This window comes from Lampetra fluviatilis, chromosome 18 (assembly GCF_964198595.1).
Source record: "Lampetra fluviatilis chromosome 18, kcLamFluv1.1, whole genome shotgun sequence".
Taxonomy (NCBI): Eukaryota; Metazoa; Chordata; class Hyperoartia; order Petromyzontiformes; family Petromyzontidae; genus Lampetra; species Lampetra fluviatilis.
In genome coordinates, this window is record NC_136292.1 from 11,562,285 (window position 1) to 11,583,673 (window position 21,389).

Below are 21,389 nucleotides of genomic sequence, written 5' to 3' on the forward strand. Positions count from 1 at the left end.
TCTATGTGACTTTACCGAAAGACCCAAATAATATTCGCACAATAAGTTACCACGACCATTCCGCATGTGCCATGGTGTTAATAATAACAAAGTAGTTTTTTTGTTATTTTTTGTTATTTGCTTTAACCTATCTACATGACTTTACCGAAAGGCCGAAAGAATATGAATTCCTGCTGTCACGAAAGCTTTAAGTCGGTATTTATTGTGCGAAGTAACGGCTGGAGGCCCCATGGTGTAGAGAGAGTCTTGGCGTATGTAATCTCCACCACTGGCAGGTGTGTTATCGCTTCTCGGCTTTTTGGCTAAGTTCAAGTGTAGTATCTGTTCTTAACAGTTTAATATCTGATACGTACCACATTGTGGTACCTTATATTAAATTGATTTTTGGAACAGGGAGATGGAATAGAGGCTTGCTCCGTCCACTCCGCGCATCAACCCGGTATTGCAGTTTCTCCCGGAATGGTGCACCTCCCTGCTGGGGAGGGATATCATCAAACAAAAGTAGACTATTTTGGATTTGAAAACCCCATGTCCGCTGTTTGTCCGTAATTGGGTGCGTTCTCTCCTGTTTTGTTACCAGTCCCCTCCATCTTCTCATTTGTGCCCTGGATAGCTGTCAAATTTCAAAAATTCAAAAATCTATCAAACTCTTTTCACAGGTATCCAGTCGGTGTGGGTCAAGACGTAATATGTCATATGCACTTATATACAAACAGTTTGTTTTATCCTGTCCTGCTCTGTTTGTTACGTCTTCATAATGCAGTATTGCCCATAATTTTGTAATTTACCTATCTTAGTCTATTCTGCTTCATGTGCTATGTAGAAAGGCCTTTGTCTGAAATTTTACTATACCTTCCTTTAAGGAAAAGTGTTTATTAACGAACGATATTTTTTCGATAGTTTTTTTCATTCATATGTACTGGTCGTACATTTTTATTATTAAATTAGCATTTTCAGATTATAATTCTCTGAATCAATTACACTTGCACCTAAGAACTTCCTTGTTTGTTGGCAGAAACAAACTCGGTTTAATTATTTCCCGGTGTGCCAAAGCCTTTTGCAGAAATTGAGATTTTGTCCCGGTTTCAAATATGAATGGCCGTGTGCGTGACTGATGCTTGTTTAATATTCCGTATCTCTTAACACCATGGCACATGCGGAATGGTCGTGATAACTTGTGTGCATATTCTTTGGTAAAGTCACGTAAAGTACTTTTTTGTTATTTTTGTTATTTTCTTTGAATCTATTAATGTGACTTTACCGAAAGACCCAAATAATATTCGCACAATAAGTTACCACGACCATTCCGCATGTGCCATGGTTTTAAAAAGTAACAAAGGAGTTTTTTGTTATTTTAGTTATTTTTGTTATTTTCTTTGAACCTATCTACGTGACTTTACCGAAAGACCCAAAGAATATGAATTCCTGCAGTCACGAAAGCTTTATTGTGCGAAGTGGTGGAGACCCCATGGTGTAGAGAGAGTTTTAGCGTATGTGTAGTAGGTTCGAATTAGGTGCACACACACGCAGCTTGGAGGCAACACTATTTATTAAACGGTAAGTAATATAACACTGTACATGAGGTGGTGACCACCTTCCTCAACTCACTAACACTCTGGAACGCGACACAGACTGGACCAGGCAGGCAACGGCCTGCCTGGCCCAGGACGACGACTCGGGACTTGACGACCGATGATGTCTTCACTTCGAAGTACAGTACAACAGCCTTGCTCTGCGTTCACACCACGCTTATATCTGCTTTGGCGTGGCCGGCTCCGCCCCGGCGTGGCTGGCTCTCTTCAGGCCACGCCTCCCTTCCCAGGACACGCCTCACTTCCCCCACCTCTGGGAAGGTCCGGATCCCTTCACCACGTGACCCCCCAGGCACCCCCTTGGGGCCCCCAGCCTTCGTACGGGCCGACACAGTAGTGCCCGTTCTATGTCACTACATCACCCCCCCCTGTATAAACACACAGCCTTCCCCGGCTGTTACACAACTGTGAAACATCGAAAAGGTGTGCCTCCGAACCAGCAACATCAATAAATGACCGGCGACCGATAAGAAATACAATCACGTAATATATACAGAATCGACGAGGGTAAAAGGGAACCGCATAGAAAACGGGGAATTAACAACAAATATACATGAAAACTGGCTAACCCACTTACGCTCCAGCACAGCCTCCCCCGTTAGAATCATGCATGCAATGACAGTCACCCGTTAGCACCCCCCCCCCCCGCCTTTCCGACGTGGCGTCACAACCAGTAGCACGCGTCGGCCATATCGGGGGGGGAATTTCCATGTTACCACCCCACCGCCTTTCCGACGCGGCGTCACAACCAGTAGCACGCGTCGGCCATATCGGGGGGGGAATTTCCATGTTACCACCCCACCGCCTTTCCGACGCGGCGTCACAACCAGTAGCACACGTCGGCCATATCGGGGGGGGAATTTCCATGTTACCACCCCACTGCCTTTCCGACGCGGCTTCACAACCAGCAGCACGCGTCGGCCATATCGGTGGGATTTTAACCCAGTCTCTCGCCAAGACTCGCATCGAAGCATATAGCTGTACCGACCGAGCTGAGACGACCCAGTCTCTCTCCAAGACTCGCATCGAAGCATATAGCTGTACCGACCGAGCTGAGACGACCCATCGTTCACTCACTGCACAACATGCACCCTAACAACTGAGGGATACAGTCTCAACGTAACAGGACAACTCCACCTGAACCTTACGAATCTCCAGCCCACTGTTTCAACGCACCTCGGAGGGTCTCAACCTCCGAGCCGTCAGGTCAAGCTGTCAGCCATAGCATGACGGGACCACACTCCCCGAGCCATGTGAGCGCATAGCCCACAAGGCTAGACAAGCCACAGAGTGTCTCGATCTCCGGGCTGTCAGGTCAAGCCGTCAGACACAGCATGACGGGACCACACTCTCCGAGCCATGTGAGCGCACAGCTCACTAGGCTAGACAAGCCACGGAGTGTCTCGATCTCCGGGCTGTCAGGTCAAGCCGTCAGCCATTGCATGACGGGACCACACTCTCCGAGCCATGTGAGCGCACAGCCCACTAGGCTAGACATGCCACGGAGTGTTTCAATCTCCGGGCTGTCAGGTCAAGCCGTCAGCCATTGCATGACGGAACCACACTCTCCGAGCCCTGTGAGCGCACAGCCCACTAGGCTAGACATACCACGGAGTGTTTCAATCTCCGGGCTGTCAGGTCAAGCCGTCAGCCATTGCATGACGGAACCACACTCTCCGAGCCCTGTGAGCGCACAGCCCACTAGGCTAGACATACCACGGAGTGTTTCAATCTCCGGGCTGTCAGGTCAAGCCGTCAGCCATAGCATGACGGGACCACAACGTTCATGTTAGACACGCAACACTCACTGGGCCATCCTGGTCAGGACCTGCGCCCCAAGATAGGTGACAGCCAGCAGCACAATTCCAAATCCCTGGCAGCATGTCACCATCGCAATTTAACACCATCACAACACATACAATTTGAATTATGATCCCCCACAGAACTGATCCAATGCCGAACAGGTACGCACAATTTGTGACGATCCCGAATATTCAATGGTCACAACAATACACCTCACATCCCGTATCCGTACACATCATCTCCGAGACTCACATTGCAGCATGCAGCTGTATCAACCGAGTGGAGAGAGCAACGCATTTTGACGGCAATTAACGGAAACGCACCCCAGGTCCATGTAGAACACAAAGGGCATTCCCGCACAAAATACATCATCTGTGCAACAACGGACAGGAACCAACCAGTGAGTTTGAAACAAACCGATCCTGTCATTTCAAAATCCCCGTCAACATTAACCATGGGACTCAGGGCATTCGAATTTTGAGAGCAAAACAAAACTAGACACAAACGTCAAAAATCGCCGAATTGATTAATACAGTATATGCAGTATACGAAGTTCGTACAGTCAATCATTTGGCGCAATGCTCCATCCAGTCCCCACATGGCAACACACACAATCAATACTCCAGACAATCCGTACATAGTAAATAATCACAAGCAAGTACCAAACAGTCCCTACACTGTTAACAATTTCAAGCAAAGCTCCATACGGTCTGTACATTGGCAACAATGACGATCAAAGTTTCTGACAGTTACAAGTGACAATCACGAGCGAAACTCCATACAGTATACACAATAACAATGGCGATTTCGCAACACAACGATGTAACAACACGAGTCATTAACACGGCAACATACAGGATATCAACGGAGCTCGGGACACCAACAACGAATTAATCATTAACTACACCCAGAAGATACCGATCTCGACGCCGTAATTAACAACAACACTGTTACAAGCAGAAACCCGCATGGTCGCCGCGTCAATTTATCACGCACACAACCGGACGAACACGCTCCGCAAACCAGCGAGTTAAAAAAACACACGCGATCGCAACCCGGCGCACGCAAGATGGGTGAAGATATTATTATTTTTCTTGGGGATGGGTGCTTGTCATGTCACGACTCGCCTGGCGACTTTGAATAGCGCAGGGCGGCAAGGTGGAGCACTGGGACGGCCCGAAGAATCTTTCATGGTGAACACGGCCTGCTCTTGCGAACCCATCCACCTCTCGCGCTCGAGCAGAAGACTGGAACTCCCCCTCTGCAGGCGTTGATGTCGGCGGGAGCGGCATTTCGGCAGCAGGAGCGGCGTTTTGGCGGGAACCGCGCCCCGACCAGCCCTCGAGTTGGCTGGAGCGGCGTTTTAGCGGGAACCGCGCCCCGACCAGACCTCGAGTTTGGCGGGAGCGGCGTTTTGGCGGGAACCGCGCCCCGACCAGCCGCCGAGTTGGCAGGAACAGCGCCACGATCAGCCGCCGAGTTGGCGGCCCCACCGCGTGGCCCGCATGCCCGGGCCTCCCCCCGCCAGCCCCCGCAGAGACGACGGTGTCCTCTCCCCGCGGCTCCATCGCTCCGTTCTCGATGGCAGCGAAGCAGCGGTGCGATGCCAGTCCCCCCGCTCCGCGTGCAGCGCCATCTCTCTCTCTCTCTGTCACCGGGGCTGCCATCCCCGGTGCTGTCCGAAGGATGGTCGTCACACCGTCCCCGTTGTACGAAGGCGTCCAGGTGAGTTTTATATTTGTTTTTCGTGTGCCCATTTTACTTCCCTAGGATAACACCTAGCAATATTTATTTTTCCACAACTTCTGACGCCAAATGTAGTAGGTTCGAATTAGGTGCACACACACGCAGCTTGGAGGCAACACTATTTATTAAACGGTAAGTAATATAACACTGTACATGAGGTGGTGACCACCTTCCTCAACTCACTAACACTCTGGAACGCGACACAGACTGGACCAGGCAGGCAACGGCCTGCCTGGCCCAGGAAGACGACTCGGGACTTGACGACCGATGATGTCTTCACTTCGAAGTACAGTACAACAGCCTCGCTCTGCGTTCACACCACGCTTATATCTGCTTTGGCGTGGCCGGCTCCGCCCCGGCGTGGCTGGCTCTCTTCAGGCCACGCCTCCCTTCCCAGGACACGCCTCACTTCCCCCACCTCTGGGAAGGTCCGGATCCCTTCACCACGTGACCCCCCAGGCACCCCCTTGGGGCCCCCAGCCTTCGTACGGGCCGACACAGTAGTGACCGTTCTATGTCACTACATATGTAATCTCCACCACTGGCAGGTATGTGTTATCGCTTCTTGGCCTTTTGGCTCAGATCAAGTGTAGTATCTGTTCTTATCAAGTCTCAAGAGGCACGACCTTATATACTGGTTAAGGGGGGAGGAGCCAGGATGGGCCGCGGGAGAGGAGGAGTTGTGAGATGGTCAGTACTGCTGCTGGAACTGAGCCTTTCTAATGTAGATGGCAGAAGTAGATAAGCAAGCTAGGATTAAGCTTCCTTTGTTATGTTGCTGGGTGGGTAAAATTCAAAGCAGGTAACTAAAGTAAAAAAGAAGCTAAACGTGATAAGCAACGTGTGGTGATGTTGATGGTGGTGCGTGGAGCTGGGGGTAACAGACTGGTAATATGGATATGTTTAAGAAGATAAATTTAAACTGGCTGTCTATCAGTAAACTGCACGGTAACTAAAGTGTAACTTGGTTAATTACATCTTTCCAATGATTGCTCAATCTGAATCCATCATCTCGGTTGAAGTTATGTCTGTGTTTGTATATCTGGATGGCCTCATGGACAAATCTTTGGTAGTATCCAGGAGGTTTGCAAGGTACCTTGGTATCAATCTGAGAAATCACATCCTCTACTGAGAGGAGACCTGACGGATCCTTGGGACATTCTGTCTACAGGAAAGCCACCCACACAGATTCCTACTTGAAATCTGATTCCCATCACCACCCATCTCAATAGAATTATCTAATCAAAACGCTATACCACAGAGCTCATGGCATTTCTGACCAACACCACCTGGCCCAGTGAATTAAGACATGTACATCAGGCCCTCAGGATGAACGGATACTCTGACCGCACCATCCGCCAAGATGTTTCTCCCACCATACAGAAACAGCCACATGAAACTCTGATCAAAACTATCACGTTGCCATACATAGCAGGCGTGACCAAAAAGATCTCCAAAATTCTAAACAAACATAAGATCCAAGTCCGATTCAGTACAGTACGTAAAATCCGTGATCTAATTCCATCTGTGAAAGATGTCATTCCTGACTTACAATACCCTGGAGTCTACAAACTGAGTTGCAGGTGTGGTGATTGCTACATTGGAGAAACGAAACGTCATATCTCTGATCGTGTCCGCGAGCACAAGTCAGATCTGAAACACGGCAAAACTGATTCTTCCGCCGTTGCCGATCATTGCTACAACGCTGTGGGCTCTCATGAAATTGTCTTTTCCGAGACCAAGGTGCTCTGCAAGCCTCCTGGCTAACATCAAAGGTTTGTACACGAGGCCATCCAAATATACAAACACAGACATACTTTCAACCGTGATGATGGGTACAAACTTAGTAATAATTGGAAAGATGTTATTAACCATGCAAAAAAAGAGTTAACTACACATATTTGGAGCATTCCTGGCAGCGATTTCAGCCGTACCACCTCTACATAACAAAAGACTCAGTCAACCATTCTACACAACAAAGACTCATTTCCTGACAGCGATTTCAGCTGCATCACCTCTACATAACAAAAGGCTCAGTCCCATTTACACGCACCTTTACATCATCCGCACCTAGTTTACACAACAAAGGCTCATTCCTAACAGCGTGCTTCAGCCGCATCGAACCACAGGGCCTACCTTGGCTCCTCCCAACCTTAACCAGTATATATACACAAGGACTGTTTTCTTGGAACTTCTCTCACTTGATACAGCTATCGTGCTGTGATGGTTCCACCTGAAGATGGAAGCTTGTGTTGCCCCGAAACGTCGTGATTTTATTTTATTTTTTATTTTACTTTTATTAATTTTAAACTTAAATTTTTACCTACGTGACTTTACCGAAAAAACCTAAGAATATTAATTTAAGGTACCACAATGTGGTACGTATCAGATATTAAACTGATAAGAACAGATACTACACTTGATCTTACCCAAAAGGCCGAGAAGCGATAACACACACTTGCCAGTGGTGGAGATTACATACGCCAAGACTCTCTCTACACCATGGGGCCTCCACCCGTTACTACGCACAATAAATACTGACTTAAAGCTTTCGTGACTGCAGGAATTCATATTCTTTGGGCCTTTCGGTAAAGTCATGTAGATAGGTTCAAAGAAAATAACAAAAAATAACAAAAAACTCCTTTGTTATTTTTAACACCATGGCACATGCGGAATGGTCGTGGTAACTTATTGTGCGAATATTATTTGGATCTTTCGGTAAAGTCACATAGATAGGTTCAAAGAAAATAACAAAAATAACAAAAAATACTTTACGTGACTTTACCAAAGAATATGCGCACAAGTTATCACGACCATTCCGCATGTGCCATGGTGTTAAGAGATACGGAATATTAAACAAGCATCAGTCATGCACACGGCCATTCATATTACAAGTAGGAACAATGTTTCACACTGCCCACCAGGGATTATTTGTCTGTCTGTCTGACTGTCTGTCGTGCATAAACAGGTCCCTGCGGGGTGGGCTGGTAGGAACGAATAACCAAAGAATATAAACATAATGTATTATTACACTTGTTTAGCCAGGAAAGCCTCACTGAGTCTAAAGGTTTTTGTAGGGTCCTGCCAAGTGTTTGCAGTAGGGGGCGATGTTGCTACACCTAATCGGACGATACGAAGGGAGAGTTTGAGGCCTAGTTCTAGGCTTTAGGCCTAGCTGTAGGCTTTAGGCCGCTGTGAGTTAATTTTTAATGTAAATGTTTTAATTATTAATGTAAAAGCTTTAAATGTAAATGTTTCTATTTAAAAACATCAGGGAATGTAACATTGTTAAACATTAACTCCCTTTCACACAGGCGGGGGTACGATACGAAGGGAGAGTTTGAGGCCTAGTTCTAGGCTTTAGGCCTAGCTGTAGGCTTTAGGCCGCTGTGAGTTAATTTTTAATTTAAATGTTTTAATTAAATGCTATCTCAGGGAATTATAAGGGAATGTTACACTTGTTTAGCCAGGAAAAATGTTTTAATTAAAAGCTATCTCAGGGAATTATAAGGGAATGTTACACTTGTTTAGCCAGGAAAGCGTCACTGAGTCTAAAGGTTTTTGTAGGGTCCTGCCAAGTGTTTGCAGTAGGGGGCGATGTTGCTACACCTAATCGGACATCGGACGGACGGACGATATAATCTATTGTAGGCTGGTTCACTTCGTTCCTACCAGTAACATATATATATATATAATACAAACAGCTCTTTGATTGGTGGAGACCTACTGCCGGGTCCTGAGAGGGGAGGTGCCTAAGGGAGGAGGGTCAGGTGAGGGGCCTAAGGAAGGGGGGAGTCAGGAGAGGAGCCTGAGGGGGGGCGGGGTCAGAGGAGGGGCCTAAGGGAGGGGGGGTCAGGGGAGGGGCCTAAGGATATGGGGGGGCGGTCAGGGGAGGGGCCTAAGAGAGGGGGGGTAAGGGGAGGTTTCTTAAGGGAGGGGGGGGGGGGTAAGGGGAGGGGCCGATAGTTAAGGGGGTTGGCTACCTGCCTGGCTGCCAGCGTGGTAGGGATGTAGCTCAGTGGGAGAGCGCACGCCTTGCATGTGTGAGGGCCCGGGTTCAATCCCCGGCATCTCCATGTTGGAAGCTTTTATTTAATTTATTTTTCCAACAAAGGTTAATTTCCAAAATTAATTGGCTGTGTCCATGTCCCTGTAATCGGGGTGCACGTGAACTCTCGTAAATATTACCCGATATGAACGATGCCTTCGGATGAATTTGTCTTGATTTCCAGAACTTGCTGTTTGTATAACTACCGATGCACACAGTGATCAAATGGTTTACTTAAACATTTGGAGATGAAAACAAGTGCTTAGAAGTATCCAAGACACTTTTTTATTTCCGAATTTAACACATTCCTGTGGAGGGAGCTGGTAGGAACGTTGGGTTGCTCGGTCAATGGCCAGGGTCAACGGCGGCGTGGTGTATTCCGCAAATATGCCCGTCTGTGAGGGCGGGCACAAGCCGGCGTGAGTAGGTTAAACGTTGAGTTTTATCAGGGCACCACGGAGTGACCAGCCCCTCCCCACCCAGCCCCACCCCTCCCACCCCCACCCAGCTCCACCCTCCACACCCTCCCCTCCCCACCCTCCCCACCCAGGCCCTCCCCACACTCCCCTTTCCACCCAGCCCCACCCCTCCCATTTTTGGATGCACGACGGACGGACGGACACAATAATCCCCTGTGGGCTGATGTAACTAGGAGGTTCCTACCAGTAATATTTCCAAGAATAAATCAATTGGGAAAGCATTATAGGATCCATCCACATGTATTCTTGTTATTTATTTTTGTTTCAAAAAAATAAATTTTGTTTGGACTCTGTGCAGACTTGATGGGTTCAGGGCCCAGGGCCAACAGGAGAGTGGGGTGACGAGCGAGAGGAAGAAGCTGTTGACGAAGTTTCACCCCGTACCGAGGTGGAACTGCGCCCAGATAGAACCACCATGGGGATGTAGCTCAGTGGTAGAGCGCACGCTTTCGCATGTGTGAGGCCCCGGGTTCAATCCCCGGCATCTCCACGAGGTGATATTTTTGCCAGTGGACAATTTTACTCGAAGAAATATGCGTGGCTTGTTTTCATTCGTTATGGTTGCTGAGCACAGAAGACCAACATGTCATAGGGTCAGCAATGACCAGCACTACAGTCAAAGTTGTAGTCGATAAGAGTTATCATATTACAGGAAGGAACAATAATTCCACACTGCCCACCAGGGATTATTTGTCTGTCTGTCGTGCATAGCCACGCCCTCGATTTGTATTTCATACAGCGCTTCGGGCGGGCTCAGCACCACGTGACGCGCCGCCCCACGCAGCTTGCGCCGCGTGACACGGATCGCATGAATGCGCTGTCCAACCAAGTTCCTACCTGCCCACTCCGAAGGAACGTGTTTAAACCGAGTTTGTTTCTGCCAACAAACGAGGAAGTTCTTAGGTGCAAGTGTAATTGATTCTGAGAATTAGAATCTGAAAATGCTAATTTAATAATAAAAATTGTACGACCAGTACATATGAATGAAAAAAACTATCGAAAAAATATCGTTCGTTAATAAACACTGTCCCTAAAGGAAGGTATAGTAAAATTTCAGCCAAAGGCCTTTCTACATAGCACATGAAGCAGGATAGAGTAAAATAGGTAAATTACGGAATTATGGCTAATACTGCATTATGAAGACGTAACAAACAGAGCAGTACAGGATAAAACAAACTGTTTGTATATAAGTGCATGTGGCATATGACATATTACTTCTTGACCCAGTTTGATAGATTTTTGAAATTTGACAGCTATCCAGGGCACAAATGAGAAGATGGAGGGGACTGGTAACAAAACAGGAGAGAACGCACCCAATTACGGACAAACAGCGGACATGGGGTTTTCAAATCCAACATAGTCTACTTTTGTTTGATGATATCCCTCCCCCAGCAGGGAGGTGCGCGGAGTGGACGGAGCAAACCCCTATTCCATCTCCCTGTCCCAAAAATCAATTTAATATAAGGTACCACAATGTGGTACGTATCAGATATTAAACTGATAAGAACAGATACTACACTTGATCTTAGCCAAAAGGCCGAGAAGCTATAACACAGACCTGCCAGTGGTGGAGATTACATACGCCAAAACTCTCTCTACACCATGGGGCCTCCACCCGTTACTTCGCACAATAAATACCGACTTAAAGCTTTCGTGACTGCAGGAATTCATATTCTTTGGGCCTTTCGGTAAAGTCATGGAGATAGGTTCAAAGAAAATAACAAAAAATAACAAAAAACTACTTTGTTATTTTTAACACCATGGCACATGCGGAATGGTCGTGGTAACTTATTGTGCGAATATTATTTGGGTCTTTCGGTAAAGTCACATAGATAGGTTCAAAGAAAATAAAAAAAAATTACAAAAAAAATTATTTACATGACTTTACCAAAGAATATGCGCACAAGTTATCACGACCATTCCGCATGTGCCATGGTGTTAAGAGATACGGAATATTAAACAAGCATCAGTCACGCACACGGCCATTCATATTTGAAACCGGGACAAAATCTCAATTTCTGCAAAAGGCTTTGGCACACCCAGAAATAATTAAACCGAGTTTGTTTCTGCCAACAAACGAGCAAGTTCTGAGGTGCAAGTGTAATTGATTCAGAGAATTAGAATCTGAAAATGCTAATATAATAATACAAAGTGTCCGACCAATACATATGAATGAAAAAAAAATATCGAAAAAATATCGTTCGTTAATAAACACTGTCCCTAAAGGAAGGTATAGTACAATTTCAGCCTAAGGCCTTTCTACATAGCACATGAAGCAAGATAGACTAAGATAGGTAAATTACGGAATAATGGGCAATACTGCGTTATGAAGACGTAACAAACAGAGCAGAACAGGATAAAACAAACTTCTTTGGTTCTTTTCCGAAAAGAACCAAAGAATAATTCCTGCAGTCACGAAAGCTCCCAAATTAAGATAAAACAAACTGTTTGTATATAAGTGCATGTGCATATGACATATTACTTCTTGACCCACACCGACTCGATACCTGTGAAAAGAGTTTGATAGATTTTTGAAATTTGACAGCTATACAGGGCACAAATGAGAAGATGGAGGGGACTGGTAACAAAACAGGAGAGAACGCACCCAATTACGGACAAACAGCGGAAATGGGGTTTGCAAACCCAACATAGTCTACTTTTGTTTGATGATATCCCTCCCCCAGCAGGGAGGTGCACCATTCCCAGAGAAACTGCAATACCGGGTTGATGCGCGGAGTGGACAGAGCAAGCCCCTATTCCATCTCCCTGTCCCACAAATCAATTTAATATAAGCTACCACAATGTGGTACGTATCAGATATTAAACTGATAAGAACAGATACTACACTTGATCTTAGCCAAAAGGCCGAGAAGCGATAACACACACCTGCCAGTGGTGGAGATTACATACGCCAAGACTCTCTCTACACCATGGGGGCCTCCACCCGTTACTTCGCACAATAAATACCGACTTAAAGCTTTCGTGACTGCAGGAATTCATATTCTTTGGGCCTTTCGGTAAATCATGTAGATAGGTTCAAAGAAAATAACAAAAAATAACAAAAAACTACTTTGTTATTTTTAACACCATGGCACATGCGGAATGGTCGTGGGAACTTATTGTGCGAATATTATTTGGGTCTTTCGGTAAAGTCACATAGATAGGTTCAAAGAAAATAACAAAAATTACAAATAAATACTTTACGTGACTTTACCAAAGAATATGCGCAGAAGTTATCACGACCATTCCGCATGTGCCATGGCGTTAAGAGATACGGAATATTAAACAAGCATCAGTCACGCACACGGCCATTCATGTTTGAAACCGGGACAAAATCTCAATTTCTGCAAAAGGCTTTGGCACACCCAGAAATAATTAAACCGAGTTTGTTTCTGCCAACAAACGAGGAAGTTCTTAGGTGCAAGTGTAATTGATTCAGAGAATTATAATCTGAAAATGCTAATATAATAATACAAATTGTACGACCAATACATATGAATGAAAAAAAACTATCGAAAAAATATCGTTCGTTAATAAACACTGTCCCTAAAAGAAGGTATAGTAAAATTTCAGCCTAAGGCCTTTCTACATAGCACATGAAGCAAGATAGACTAAGATAGGTAAATTACGGAATTATGGGCAATACTGCGTTATGAAGACGTAACAAACAGAGCAGTACAGGATAAAACAAACTGTTTGTATATAAGTGCATGTGCATATGACATATTACTTCTTGACCCACACCGACTGGATACCTGTGAAAAGAGTTTGATAGATTTTTGAAATTTGACAGCTATACAGGGCACAAATGAGAAGATGGAGGGGACTGGTAACAAAACAGGAGAGAACGCACCCAATTACGGACAAACAGCGGAAATGGGGTTTGCAAACCCAACATAGTCTACTTTTGTTTGATGATATCCCTCCCCCAGCAGGGAGGTGCACCATTCCCGGAGAAACTGCAATACCGGGTTGATGCTCGGAGTGGACGGAGCAAGCCCCTATTCCATCTCCCTGTCCCAAAGATCAATTTAATATAAGGTACCACAATGTGGTACGTATCAGATATTAAACTGATAAGAACAGATACTACACTTGATCTTAGCCAAAAGGCCGAGAAGCGATAACACACACTTGCCAGTGGTGGAGATTACATACGCCAAAACTCTCTAAACCATGGGGCCTCCACCCGTTACTACGCACAATAAATACCGACTTAAAGCTTTCGTGACTGCAGGAAGTAATATTCTTTGGGCCTTTCGGTAAAGTCATGTAGATAGGTTCAAAGAAAATATCAAAAAATTACAAAAAATTACTTTGTTATTTTTAACACCATGGCACATGCGGAATGGTCGTGGTAACTTATTGTGCGAATATTATTTGGGTCTTTCGGTAAAGTCACATAGATAGGTTCAAAGAAAATAACAAAAATTACAAAAAAATACTTTACGTGACTTTACCAAAGAATATGCGCAGAAGTTATCACGACCATTCCGCATGTGCCATGGCGTTAAGAGATACGGAATATTAAACAAGCATCAGTCACGCACACGGCCATTCATGTTTGAAACCGGGACAAAATCTCAATTTCTGCAAAAGGCTTTGGCACACCCAGAAATAATTAAACCGAGTTTGTTTCTGCCAACAAACGAGGAAGTTCTTAGGTGCAAGTGTAATTGATTCAGAGAATTATAATCTGAAAATGCTAATATAATAATACAAATTGTACGACCAATACATATGAATGAAAAAAAACTATCGAAAAAATATCGTTCGTTAATAAACACTGTCCCTAAAAGAAGGTATAGTAAAATTTCAGCCTAAGGCCTTTCTACATAGCACATGAAGCAAGATAGACTAAGATAGGTAAATTACGGAATTATGGGCAATACTGCGTTATGAAGACGTAACAAACAGAGCAGTACAGGATAAAACAAACTGTTTGTATATAAGTGCATGTGCATATGACATATTACTTCTTGACCCACACCGACTGGATACCTGTGAAAAGAGTTTGATAGATTTTTGAAATTTGACAGCTATACAGGGCACAAATGAGAAGATGGAGGGGACTGGTAACAAAACAGGAGAGAACGCACCCAATTACGGACAAACAGCGGAAATGGGGTTTGCAAACCCAACATAGTCTACTTTTGTTTGATGATATCCCTCCCCCAGCAGGGAGGTGCACCATTCCCGGAGAAACTGCAATACCGGGTTGATGCTCGGAGTGGACGGAGCAAGCCCCTATTCCATCTCCCTGTCCCAAAGATCAATTTAATATAAGGTACCACAATGTGGTACGTATCAGATATTAAACTGATAAGAACAGATACTACACTTGATCTTAGCCAAAAGGCCGAGAAGCGATAACACACACTTGCCAGTGGTGGAGATTACATACGCCAAAACTCTCTAAACCATGGGGCCTCCACCCGTTACTACGCACAATAAATACCGACTTAAAGCTTTCGTGACTGCAGGAAGTAATATTCTTTGGGCCTTTCGGTAAAGTCATGTAGATAGGTTCAAAGAAAATATCAAAAAATTACAAAAAATTACTTTGTTATTTTTAACACCATGGCACATGCGGAATGGTCGTGGTAACTTATTGTGCGAATATTATTTGGGTCTTTCGGTAAAGTCACATAGATAGGTTCAAAGAAAATAACAAAAATTACAAAAAAATACTTTACGTGACTTTACCAAAGAATATGCGCAGAAGTTATCACGACCATTCCGCATGTGCCATGGCGTTAAGAGATACGGAATATTAAACAAGCATCAGTCACGCACACGGCCATTCATGTTTGAAACCGGGACAAAATCTCAATTTCTGCAAAAGGCTTTGGCACACCCAGAAATAATTAAACCGAGTTTGTTTCTGCCAACAAACGAGGAAGTTCTTAGGTGCAAGTGTAATTGATTCAGAGAATTATAATCTGAAAATGCTAATATAATAATACAAATTGTACGACCAATACATATGAATGAAAAAAAACTATCGAAAAAATATCGTTCGTTAATAAACACTGTCCCTAAAAGAAGGTATAGTAAAATTTCAGCCTAAGGCCTTTCTACATAGCACATGAAGCAAGATAGACTAAGATAGGTAAATTACGGAATTATGGGCAATACTGCGTTATGAAGACGTAACAAACAGAGCAGTACAGGATAAAACAAACTGTTTGTATATAAGTGCATGTGCATATGACATATTACTTCTTGACCCACACCGACTGGATACCTGTGAAAAGAGTTTGATAGATTTTTGAAATTTGACAGCTATACAGGGCACAAATGAGAAGATGGAGGGGACTGGTAACAAAACAGGAGAGAACGCACCCAATTACGGACAAACAGCGGAAATGGGGTTTGCAAACCCAACATAGTCTACTTTTGTTTGATGATATCCCTCCCCCAGCAGGGAGGTGCACCATTCCCGGAGAAACTGCAATACCGGGTTGATGCTCGGAGTGGACGGAGCAAGCCCCTATTCCATCTCCCTGTCCCAAAGATCAATTTAATATAAGGTACCACAATGTGGTACGTATCAGATATTAAACTGATAAGAACAGATACTACACTTGATCTTAGCCAAAAGGCCGAGAAGCGATAACACACACTTGCCAGTGGTGGAGATTACATACGCCAAAACTCTCTAAACCATGGGGCCTCCACCCGTTACTACGCACAATAAATACCGACTTAAAGCTTTCGTGACTGCAGGAAGTAATATTCTTTGGGCCTTTCGGTAAAGTCATGTAGATAGGTTCAAAGAAAATATCAAAAAATTACAAAAAATTACTTTGTTATTTTTAACACCATGGCACATGCGGAATGGTCGTGGTAACTTATTGTGCGAATATTATTTGGGTCTTTCGGTAAAGTCACATAGATAGGTTCAAAGAAAATAACAAAAATTACAAAAAAATACTTTACGTGACTTTACCAAAGAATATGCGCAGAAGTTATCACGACCATTCCGCATGTGCCATGGCGTTAAGAGATACGGAATATTAAACAAGCATCAGTCACGCACACGGCCATTCATGTTTGAAACCGGGACAAAATCTCAATTTCTGCAAAAGGCTTTGGCACACCCAGAAAAAATTAAACCGAGTTTGTTTCTGCCAACAAACGAGGAAGTTCTTAGGTGCAATTGTAATTGATTAAGAGAATTAGAATCTGAAAATGCTAATATAATAATACAAATTGTACGACCAATACATATGAATGAAAAAAAAATATCGAAAAAATATCGTTCGTTAATAAACACTGTCCCTAAAGGAAGGTATAGTAAAATTTCAGCCTAAGGCCTTTCTACATAGCACATGAAGCAAGATAGACTAAGATAGGTAAATTACGGAATTATGGGCAATACTGCGTTATGAAGACGTAACAAACAGAGCAGTACAGGATAAAACAAACTGTTTGTATATAAGTGCATGTGCATATGACATATTACTTCTTGACCCACACCGACTGGATACCTGCGAAAATAGTTTGATAGATTTTTGAAATTTGACAGCTATCCAGGGCACAAATGAGAAGATGGAGGGGACTGGTAACAAAACAGGAGAGAACGCACCCAATTACGGACAAACAGCGGAAATGGGGTTTGCAAACCCAACATAGTCTACTTTTGTTTGATGATATCCCTCCCCCAGCAGGGAGGTGCACCATTCCCACAGAAACTGCAATACCGGGTTGATGCGCGGAGTGGACGGAGCAAGCCCCTATTCCATCTCCCTGTCCCACAAATCAATTTAATATAAGCTACCACAATGTGGTACGTATCAGATATTAAACTGATAAGAACAGATACTACACTTGATCTTAGCCAAAAGGCCGAGAAGCGATAACACACACCTGCCAGTGGTGGAGATTACATACGCCAAGACTCTCTCTACACCATGGGGCCTCCACCCGTTACTTCGCACAATAAATACCGACTTAAAGCTTTCGTGACTGCAGGAATTCATATTCTTTGGGCCTTTCGGTAAAGTCATGTAGATAGGTTCAAAGAAAATAACAAAAAATAACAAAAAACTACTTTGTTATTTTTAACACCATGGCACATGCGGAATGGTCGTGGTAACTTATTGTGCGAATATTATTTGGGTCTTTCGGTAAAGTCACATAGATAGGTTCAAAGAAAATAACAAAAATTACAAAAAAATACTTTACGTGACTTTACCAAAGAATATGCGCAGAAGTTATCACGACCATTCCGCATGTGCCATGGCGTTAAGAGATACGGAATATTAAACAAGCATCAGTCACGCACACGGCCATTCATGTTTGAAACCGGGACAAAATCTCAATTTCTGCAAAAGGCTTTGGCACACCCAGAAATAATTAAACCGAGTTTGTTTCTGCCAACAAACGAGGAAGTTCTTAGGTGCAAGTGTAATTGATTCAGAGAATTATAATCTGAAAATGCTAATATAATAATACAAATTGTACGACCAATACATATGAATGAAAAAAAAATATCGAAAAAATATCGTTCGTTAATAAACACTGTCCCTAAAAGAAGGTATAGTAAAATTTCAGCCTAAGGCCTTTCTACATAGCACATGAAGCAAGATAGACTAAGATAGGTAAATTACGGAATTATGGGCAATACTGCGTTATGAAGACGTAACAAACAGAGCAGTACAGGATAAAACAAACTGTTTGTATATAAGTGCATGTGCATATGACATATTACTTCTTGACCCACACCGACTGGATACCTGTGAAAAGAGTTTGATAGATTTTTGAAATTTGACAGCTATACAGGGCACAAATGAGAAGATGGAGGGGACTGGTAACAAAACAGGAGAGAACGCACCCAATTACGGACAAACAGCGGAAATGGGGTTTGCAAACCCAACATAATCTACTTTTGTTTGATGATATCCCTCCCCCAGCAGGGAGGTGCACCATTCCCGGAGAAACTGCAATACCGGGTTGATGCTCGGAGTGGACGGAGCAAGCCCCTATTCCATCTCCCTGTCCCAAAGATCAATTTAATATAAGGTACCACAATGTGGTACGTATCAGATATTAAACTGATAAGAACAGATACTACACTTGATCTTAGCCAAAAGGCCGAGAAGCGATAACACACACTTGCCAGTGGTGGAGATTACATACGCCAAAACTCTCTAAACCATGGGGCCTCCACCCGTTACTACGCACAATAAATACCGACTTAAAGCTTTCGTGACTGCAGGAAGTAATATTCTTTGGGCCTTTCGGTAAAGTCATGTAGATAGGTTCAAAGAAAATATCAAAAAATTACAAAAAATTACTTTGTTATTTTTAACACCATGGCACATGCGGAATGGTCGTGGTAACTTATTGTGCGAATATGATTTGGGTCTTTCGGTAAAGTCACATAGATAGGTTCAAAGAAAATAACAAAAATTACAAAAAAATACTTTACGTGACTTTACCAAAGAATATGCGCAGAAGTTATCACGACCATTCCGCATGTGCCATGGCGTTAAGAGATACGGAATATTAAACAAGCATCAGTCACGCACACGGCCATTCATGTTTGAAACCGGGACAAAATCTCAATTTCTGCAAAAGGCTTTGGCACACCCAGAAAAAATTAAACCGAGTTTGTTTCTGCCAACAAACGAGGAAGTTCTTAGGTGCAATTGTAATTGATTAAGAGAATTAGAATCTGAAAATGCTAATATAATAATACAAATTGTACGACCAATACATATGAATGAAAAAAAAATATCGAAAAAATATCGTTCGTTAATAAACACTGTCCCTAAAGGAAGGTATAGTAAAATTTCAGCCTAAGGCCTTTCTACATAGCACATGAAGCAAGATAGACTAAGATAGGTAAATTACGGAATTATGGGCAATACTGCGTTATGAAGACGTAACAAACAGAGCAGTACAGGATAAAACAAACTGTTTGTATATAAGTGCATGTGCATATGACATATTACTTCTTGACCCACACCGACTGGATACCTGCGAAAATAGTTTGATAGATTTTTGAAATTTGACAGCTATCCAGGGCACAAATGAGAAGATGGAGGGGACTGGTAACAAAACAGGAGAGAACGCACCCAATTACGGACAAACAGCGGAAATGGGGTTTGCAAACCCAACATAGTCTACTTTTGTTTGATGATATCCCTCCCCCAGCAGGGAGGTGCACCATTCCCAGAGAAACTGCAATACCGGGTTGATGCGCGGAGTGGACAGAGCAAGCCCCTATTCCATCTCCCTGTCCCACAAATCAATTTAATATAAGCTACCACAATGTGGTACGTATCAGATATTAAACTGATAAGAACAGATACTACACTTGATCTTAGCCAAAAGGCCGAGAAGCGATAACACCCACCTGCCAGTGGTGGAGATTACATACGCCAAGACTCTCTCTACACCATGGGGCCTCCACCCGTTACTTCGCACAATAAATACCGACTTAAAGCTTTCGTGACTGCAGGAATTCATATTCTTTGGGCCTTTCGGTAAAGTCATGTAGATAGGTTCAAAGAAAATAACAAAAAATAACAAAAAACTACTTTGTTATTTTTAACACCATGGCACATGCGGAATGGTCGTGGGAACTTATTGTGCGAATATTATTTGGGTCTTTCGGTAAAGTCACATAGATAGGTTCAAAGAAAATAACAAAAATTACAAATAAATACTTTACGTGACTTTACCAAAGAATATGCGCAGAAGTTATCACGACCATTCCGCATGTGCCATGGCGTTAAGAGATACGGAATATTAAACAAGCATCAGTCACGCACACGGCCATTCATGTTTGAAACCGGGACAAAATCTCAATTTCTGCAAAAGGCTTTGGCACACCCAGAAATAATTAAACCGAGTTTGTTTCTGCCAACAAACGAGGAAGTTCTTAGGTGCAAGTGTAATTGATTCAGAGAATTATAATCTGAAAATGCTAATATAATAATACAAATTGTACGACCAATACATATGAATGAAAAAAAACTATCGAAAAAATATCGTTCGTTAATAAACACTGTCCCTAAAAGAAGGTATAGTAAAATTTCAGCCTAAGGCCTTTCTACATAGCACATGAAGCAAGATAGACTAAGATAGGTAAATTACGGAATTATGGGCAATACTGCGTTATGAAGACGTAACAAACAGAGCAGTACAGGATAAAACAAACTGTTTGTATATAAGTGCATGTGCATATGACATATTACTTCTTGACCCACACCGACTGGATACCTGTGAAAAGAGTTTGATAGATTTTTGAAATTTGACAGCTATACAGGGCACAAATGAGAAGATGGAGGGGACTGGTAACAAAACAGGAGAGAACGCACCCAATTACGGACAAACAGCGGAAATGGGGTTTGCAAACCCAACATAGTCTACTTTTGTTTGATGATATCCCTCCCCCAGCAGGGAGGTGCACCATTCCCGGAGAAACTGCAATACCGGGTTGATGCTCGGAGTGGACGGAGCAAGCCCCTATTCCATCTCCCTGTCCCAAAGATCAATTTAATATAAGGTACCACAATGTGGTACGTATCAGATATTAAACTGATAAGAACAGATACTACACTTGATCTTAGCCAAAAGGCCGAGAAGCGATAACACACACTTGCCAGTGGTGGAGATTACATACGCCAAAACTCTCTAAACCATGGGGCCTCCACCCATTACTACGCACAATAAATACCGACTTAAAGCTTTCGTGACTGCAGGAAG

General features: G+C 43.5%; 10 non-coding genes and 3 pseudogenes across 10 annotated transcripts; 3 read left to right on the forward strand and 10 right to left on the reverse strand.

Moving 5' to 3' along the window:
- Window positions 1–282: 282 nt before the first annotated feature.
- Window positions 283–473, forward strand: LOC144937423 (U2 spliceosomal RNA). The gene has a single exon (XR_013637723.1). It is a non-coding gene; the product is annotated as a U2 spliceosomal RNA (small nuclear RNA).
- Window positions 474–5,698: 5,225 nt separating this feature from the next.
- LOC144937429 (U2 spliceosomal RNA) lies at window positions 5,699–5,772 on the forward strand (annotated as a pseudogene).
- Window positions 5,773–7,482: 1,710 nt separating this feature from the next.
- LOC144937426 (U2 spliceosomal RNA) lies at window positions 7,483–7,590 on the reverse strand (annotated as a pseudogene).
- A 1,555-nt stretch (window positions 7,591–9,145) lies between these two features.
- Window positions 9,146–9,217, forward strand: TRNAA-UGC (transfer RNA alanine (anticodon UGC)). The gene has a single exon. It is a non-coding gene; the product is annotated as a tRNA-Ala (tRNA).
- Window positions 9,218–11,040: 1,823 nt separating this feature from the next.
- LOC144937424 (U2 spliceosomal RNA) lies at window positions 11,041–11,217 on the reverse strand (annotated as a pseudogene).
- A 1,137-nt stretch (window positions 11,218–12,354) lies between these two features.
- On the reverse strand, window positions 12,355–12,545 carry LOC144937407 (U2 spliceosomal RNA). The gene has a single exon (XR_013637708.1). It is a non-coding gene; the product is annotated as a U2 spliceosomal RNA (small nuclear RNA).
- A 1,057-nt stretch (window positions 12,546–13,602) lies between these two features.
- On the reverse strand, window positions 13,603–13,793 carry LOC144937319 (U2 spliceosomal RNA). Its single transcript, XR_013637625.1, has one exon. It is a non-coding gene; the product is annotated as a U2 spliceosomal RNA (small nuclear RNA).
- A 1,055-nt stretch (window positions 13,794–14,848) lies between these two features.
- LOC144937320 (U2 spliceosomal RNA) lies at window positions 14,849–15,039 on the reverse strand. Its single transcript, XR_013637626.1, has one exon. It is a non-coding gene; the product is annotated as a U2 spliceosomal RNA (small nuclear RNA).
- A 1,055-nt stretch (window positions 15,040–16,094) lies between these two features.
- Window positions 16,095–16,285, reverse strand: LOC144937321 (U2 spliceosomal RNA). Its single transcript, XR_013637627.1, has one exon. It is a non-coding gene; the product is annotated as a U2 spliceosomal RNA (small nuclear RNA).
- A 1,055-nt stretch (window positions 16,286–17,340) lies between these two features.
- On the reverse strand, window positions 17,341–17,531 carry LOC144937417 (U2 spliceosomal RNA). Its single transcript, XR_013637717.1, has one exon. It is a non-coding gene; the product is annotated as a U2 spliceosomal RNA (small nuclear RNA).
- A 1,057-nt stretch (window positions 17,532–18,588) lies between these two features.
- LOC144937322 (U2 spliceosomal RNA) lies at window positions 18,589–18,779 on the reverse strand. Its single transcript, XR_013637628.1, has one exon. It is a non-coding gene; the product is annotated as a U2 spliceosomal RNA (small nuclear RNA).
- A 1,055-nt stretch (window positions 18,780–19,834) lies between these two features.
- LOC144937408 (U2 spliceosomal RNA) lies at window positions 19,835–20,025 on the reverse strand. Its single transcript, XR_013637709.1, has one exon. It is a non-coding gene; the product is annotated as a U2 spliceosomal RNA (small nuclear RNA).
- A 1,057-nt stretch (window positions 20,026–21,082) lies between these two features.
- On the reverse strand, window positions 21,083–21,273 carry LOC144937323 (U2 spliceosomal RNA). Its single transcript, XR_013637629.1, has one exon. It is a non-coding gene; the product is annotated as a U2 spliceosomal RNA (small nuclear RNA).
- Between the last annotated feature and the right edge of the window lie 116 nt (window positions 21,274–21,389).